A 6,204-nucleotide genomic window follows, 5' to 3' on the forward strand; every position below is an offset into this window, starting at 1 on the left:
TTTTATATTTGAATTTTCAGTGGAGAAATTATTTGTAGCTAACTGTTCCAGATTTTCGGCCTCCTGCTTTCCTCACCACCACTTCCTTGTTGGCTCTGGTGCTTGTTTTAAGAACCAGGTTTCTTCTCTGGTCATTTTTAGCAGCTGGGCTTGCCGAATCCTTGATCTTCATTTGAAGCAGAATGCTTCTTCGTGATGTCAAACTGATTTTCCTATTTCTGAATATTTCTTGTACACGCAGCAACTGTTTCAAGTGAAATGCTCTTGTCCAATTTCAGTTTACCCACATTTGATGATCTCCTGCTTTCATGCTGAGGGCAGTTTCTTCTTCCTGTAATAAAAGTTAGCAATTTGCATTTACTATGGGAAGGTACTGGCCCGAGGTGCTTTTGTTCTTAACAGTTTGAATACAATTCACCCATTAAAATGTACAGCGGTTTTTACTCTATGCCCAGAATTGTGCATTTCAGTCAATCTTAGAACATTTTCATCCCCCAACAGGAAGCCCCGTATACATAAGCAGTTATTCACATCTTCCCCATCCTCCCCCAGCCCCAAGGAGCCACTCTTCTCTCTATGAGGATTTGCCTGTGCTGGACATTTCATGTAAAATGAGTCATTTCATGTAAATGAAACCGTCTATTATGACTGACTTCTTTCACACTGAGTAACTTTTTCAATGTTTGTCAAAGTTGTGGCCTGGGTCAGTATTCTATGCTTTGCAATTGCTGAATAATTTTCCACTGTATGACTGGGCCCCACTGTTTACCCATTCATCAGGTGATAGGCAATTTGTTTGTTTCTGCTTTTTGTCTGTGATGAATAATGGCGCCGTGAACATTCCTGTAGGAGTTTTTATGTGGACACTTGTTTTCAGTTCTCTTACGTGTGTGCCCAGAGAGCAGAAAGGCTGGGTCATTCATAAACCAAATGTTTAACTCTCTGAGGACCTGCCAGGCTGTTTTCCAAAGTGGCCTCACTGTGTTAATTCCTCACCAGCAAGGGCTGGGATCTCCGCTTCCTCTGTGACCTCATTACTGTTTGTGACTCTCTTTTTGAGTATATCCTATTGTAGTGAGTGTGAAGCAGTTTCTCCTAGTGGTTTTGACTTGATTTCAATTACAGCTAATGATATTGAACATCGTTTCTTTGTGCTTATTGGCCATTTGTATATTTTCCTTGAAAAATACCTTTTCAGATCCATTATTCAATTTTTAATTGAGTTGCCTTTGTATTGTTTAGAGGTAGGAGATTTTTTTTTTTTTTTGGAGATACAAATTCCTAATCAGATAAATGATTTGAAAAAATTTTCTCCTGTGTGTTGTTTTATCACTTTCTGGATTGTGTCCTTTGAAGCAAAGTTTTCACTTTTGATGAACTCCAATTTATCTCTGTTTTCTTTGTTCCTTGTGCTTTTGGGGTAATATTTAAAATCTGAGGTATTTTATTTAAACTTTTATATATAAAATAACTTAATTTAGGACCGTTCTAGGAGACGGGTGCTGTTGTTGTCCCCAGTCTATGGACAGGAGACTGAGATGCAGAAAATTTCACTGACATATCAGTGTCACAGCTACCCAGTGCTGTGGGAGTTCAGACCCTCATGTTTGTCCCCAACATCTGTGCTTTTCACCAACATGCTCCACTCCTTCCTGGAATCGTTAATGAAAAAGTGTTTCCGTTTTTGATTTCTTGTTAGTTTGTTTTCTCTTTGGGGACCTCATCTCATTTTCCTTGCAGAGGTCAGTGTAGGTTTATTTTAGGTCTCATGTAGGGAGAAGCATTTCTATCAGTTAACTTCTTTATTACTCACTCTCCAGTGATGATTGTTGCTAGTTGACCTAATCAAGTCATGCTTAAGTCTTTCCTGCTCATGACACTAAAAACACAGTCATGACTTACAGAATGCTCAAAGAAGAAAGTACTTGAGTGATTTTATTTTGCTACCCAATCAAACCAATCAAATAAAAACCCCTGTGTTGACACATATATAAGCCCTCCAGAATAGGGTCACTGTCTTCCTTGTGTTTCATTGGTTTGGTCACATTGTCTGGATAGTGCCTTGCTGTCCAGCAGTTTTTTTAGGATACAGTGCTCGTGAACCATTTTAAGGACAGAATTTTGACAACAGACTGTGTTCATTTCACGAGGGAAAAGATCATATAGAAATACTGCTCTGATCTATTTTAAAATTTAGCTTGGAATTTTGAGAAGAGTTCAGGGAACCATAAAAAGATCTTTTTCACTAATTTTAGATCTATCTTAGACACATTATGGTTACATAGCAGAGTAACTTATCAACTAGATTTGACAAGAGGAGTGTATTATTGATTATTTGTTTTAGTTGAAATATTCTACCTGGGATAAAGTAATCAGTGCCCATAAATGAATAAATATGTTTGTATTTCTATGCAACATGGGAGCAGACTTCATATGTTCCTGTATAATATATATGACTGTGTTTTAATCTGTCTGTCAATGTTTTTATAGTTTTTCAGCAATGTTGTAGCCTTAGAGTTCTTCTAAGAAAATCACCCCTGATTCTAGTGCAGTTTGTACTGCGTATCCTGTCTTATGCATGGGATTCCACTGTCCTCTCAGTGAGGAATTTCCTCTCCTACTGAGGTAGTAGCAGAGTTAAAGGAACTGTGATTTCTAGGCCTTTGCTCTCCATGTGTTTGCAGTTGGCTGTCAACCACGATTTTACCGTTCTTGAGTTTTCATTGTTAAATTAGAATTTTGTAAATAAATATTAATATGTTGCATCGGTCTCCTTAGAATCTTGATGTGTTTGTGCTTTTCAGATGTAAATTTATGAAAAATGTAAATGCACTCTTGTTTTTAAGTAGTCCTTTTTCACTAGATATTTGTTTACCTCTTTATAGTTAAAATATTTTTTCCCAATGAATGAATCAGTGTGCATGTTTTAAAAGATACCTTACTTTTTATTTTTCTTATTGTAAAAGATATATTCATTATAGAGAATTTGGAAAATAAGGATAAACACAATAATAACTTAAAAATGGCCTCTAATATCACTTGGAGAGACAGTTGTAAGGTTTGAAATTGAGAATTACAAGTCCTCTCATGTTGTTCTTCTTTTTCAAGTACGTTTTGGTTACTGAGACCCTCGAATTCCCATATGAATTGTAGTAGCAGCTAGTCAGTTTTTGCAGAGGAGCCTGCTGGGATTGTAATCGAAACCACGTTGTATGTATGGATCGCTCGGGGAGCACTGCCACTCCAAGAGCACTATCTTCTGATCCAGGAATGTGCGTGGTGTGTCTGTCCAGGTATTTAGGACTTCTTTAATTTTTTTCAACAATGCATTGTGTTTACAGAGTATTATTTTACTTTTTTTCTTTGCCTTTATCCTGAGTAAAAGTGTGCAAGTTACCGGGATCAGAAGTGTATTTGAGCCCCGCCAATTGCTGCCACCATGTACGCTGTGCTCTTTCTTTGCCCTGTGTAAAATCTTGCACAAAATAGGACCTCAGTAACCCTCTCTTGAATGAATGATTATATGATTGTTGGATGATGCTTGAGAGTCCTTGTGATGATGTCTTTTTCCCAGCCTTTCCCCTCCTCTTAACTATGCCCTTTCTCTTCCTTTCATCCAGTCTGGTTTTCAGCCTGCCTGTGGCATTGATTTTCCCTGTCTGTACACTCTTCCTTTCACTGGTACATGATAATGTTACATGTGGGCTGTGGAAATTTGCTAGATGTCAAGAAAGTGCAAATCCATTGCATGGTAGTATTTTCAGACTGTGGTATTCTTTTATCGATTGAAATTAAATCAGGCTGACCCCCTGAGCCCTCCCGTGAACTCTTTTCTCCTTCCTTCAGTTGATACTGCTCTGGTTGCTGCCTGTGCCCTTCCCCCAGCCTTGGTTTTGGTGTTGAGTAAGTCACCATCACTGGAGCCCTCTCTTTAAAAGATGAAAACATTTGCTCCTTCTCCCTGGTTGGGGACTTGGATGAGATGAGGTACCAGATAAAGAATGCAGCCCCACTTATTCTGATCCCTGCTCTTTCCGTTGTACTCTTTTTGAAATAGTACAGTTCAACAGTATAAAGATTGATTGTGAGCTAATGAGATAGACAAGACAACCGAAAATTTATTAAATATCCTTTCATGCCAGAAACAAATGTATTATACACACAAAAAGCACATAAAGCACGGTAGTACTGTGGTTACAAACATGGGTTTGAGATCAAGTCCTGCTCTGGAGTGACCAGTCCTGTGAGATGGAGAACTGGTATGTTGGCTTAGCCTCTCCCATACTTGTTTCCTGTCCTGCAGAGACGGGGCTCGCTAGGCGTCCCTCCCCCATAGAGGTGCTGTGGGGTGTAAATGGTGCGCGTGGGCAGCCCGAGCACAGCTGCTCGTTCCTCGTAAGTGCAGGATAGAATGGATTTGCAGAAACAGCTTTATGACCGTCCCGTGTAGACTCTCAGTGCTCCAAAGGGATGTCTTATGGTTTGGATGTGGGATTCTCACTTCTCTAAATACCCCAAAATTGTGTTATTGGGCCTTGCTTATTTGAAACTATTCTTTAGAAAGTACATATTGTAGATATATTTTTCAAGCATGTGTGCTTTTTTCTTTTATTATTTATAGTTCTACCCTCTCTCTTGGTGGGACTTTTCATGGAATCCAGGAAACAGCCCTAAGCCACTGGCCTCTTCACACGTCTCCGTGGCGGTTTTCTTCCCTGACTAGAAGAGGGTTCTGCATAGGAAATTTTCTTTGTTCCCCTTTTCTTGGAGTCTGTCTGTCTGCCCATCTCTCACCTGTCCATCTGTCCATTTATCAACCCACTCATTCTTCTGACTTGTTCCAAGAAGCATATTAGGCAGCTTACAGAAGAACAGATACCAAATAAACAGGTGAGAAAATGGGGCCAAGTTCAGACAGTGAGGCTACGAGGTGAGATTGTGTGATGGTTGCAGGTGTGAGACATATAAGACTTATAAGATTGCTGTGACTTATAAGATCGACAGCAACAGTGTGCCTGAGGCTCCCAGCAGACACAGGGAAACAGGGTTTGTGGGAGATTCTCACTGGATGTGAAATAAATAAGTGGATGAGGAGAAGCCCAGACTTTCCACCTATTAAGGCTTAGGAGAATATTTTGAGTGTCTTCCAAAATCAGAGTATTTCATCTTTTCCTTTGTCAGAGTTCTATGTATAGTTGGTTACATTCTATACATGGAAATTTCTCCAAAACTGCTTCCCACGTGAGTCCTATGGCTCGGAATGGGGTGGTTCTGCTCATTGACGGGTGTTGGTCAGAAACAGAAAATGACATCCTCCAAGAAGCCTGGGATTTGTCAGTTATGTTTTGTCAGTGCTGTTGACTTCAGAAAATGCTTTCACAGTTCCTCTCCATCTGAGGAGGCAGCGTGCTCTCTTAGCAGCATCAGGAGCTCAGGGCCACGGGATGGTGGGGGCTGACTGCACTGCCGTCAAGACAGCTGAGGTAGTCACTGCAGGCGTGGTGCTTTCACGTAGTGCATTTCATGTTCTTTAATAGGTTTCAACAGGGAGTTAATTGAGTTAATTAACATTTAGTAAATATGATGCTTTGTTGTAAAGACAGTTATAGGCAGAATATAAGTTGTGAAGACTTTAAAAACGGTTTCATTACTGAAATTTCAGCAGGGAAGATTTAGTTTATCTTATTTATGCCTCTCTTTTACAGTAACAAAGAAACAAGACAGAAAAAGCAGAGGATGGTTTCTGTTCTTCCTCTCGGCTTGCAGGTGCCCTCACCTCCAGTGGCATCCATCCAGACACCAGCACTGACACTGGCCGTGCTCAGAACTGCCTCAGCCCTGAAGACACAACTGACAAATAGAAGGGGGCCATGCCCTGTTACAGCAGGTGCTCTCACTTTGTGGGTCCTTATGTAACTGTGCATTGTTATTCAGGATCGCCCGTTCTACATTGTGTGGCGCTGCTGCCGTGTCTCCTAGTTATTTGTTTCTGTAAGTACTCATGTATTTTCTCCAATGCATGGTACTAGACATCTAAAAATGCTTTTTTCAGATGAAAAATAATGCCTAATTAATATAATAAGTCTGAAAAAAGGGGCAAAAGAGGGTATCCTTGTCCCACTACTCAGAGACAGTAATTAACATTTTAACATCTATTTTCTGTTCTTTTCGTCAGTGTGTATCACCTCTGTCATAAAAACCAGC

At 40.0% G+C, this 6,204-nt stretch overlaps 1 long non-coding RNA gene across 1 annotated transcript in view; it reads left to right on the forward strand.

The window, feature by feature from the left end:
- The window catches only part of LOC141575128 (uncharacterized), a 30,435-nt gene extending 24,472 nt beyond the window's left edge, over positions 1 to 5,963 (forward strand). The window contains exon 3 of the long non-coding RNA XR_012502483.1: positions 5,706 to 5,963. This is a non-coding gene — a long non-coding RNA (uncharacterized LOC141575128). The remainder of the gene's footprint in view (positions 1 to 5,705) is intronic.
- The last annotated feature ends 241 nt before the right edge of the window (positions 5,964 to 6,204 follow it).

Source organism: Camelus bactrianus, chromosome 26 (genome assembly GCF_048773025.1).
Source record: "Camelus bactrianus isolate YW-2024 breed Bactrian camel chromosome 26, ASM4877302v1, whole genome shotgun sequence".
In the NCBI taxonomy this organism is placed as follows: domain Eukaryota; kingdom Metazoa; phylum Chordata; class Mammalia; order Artiodactyla; family Camelidae; genus Camelus; species Camelus bactrianus.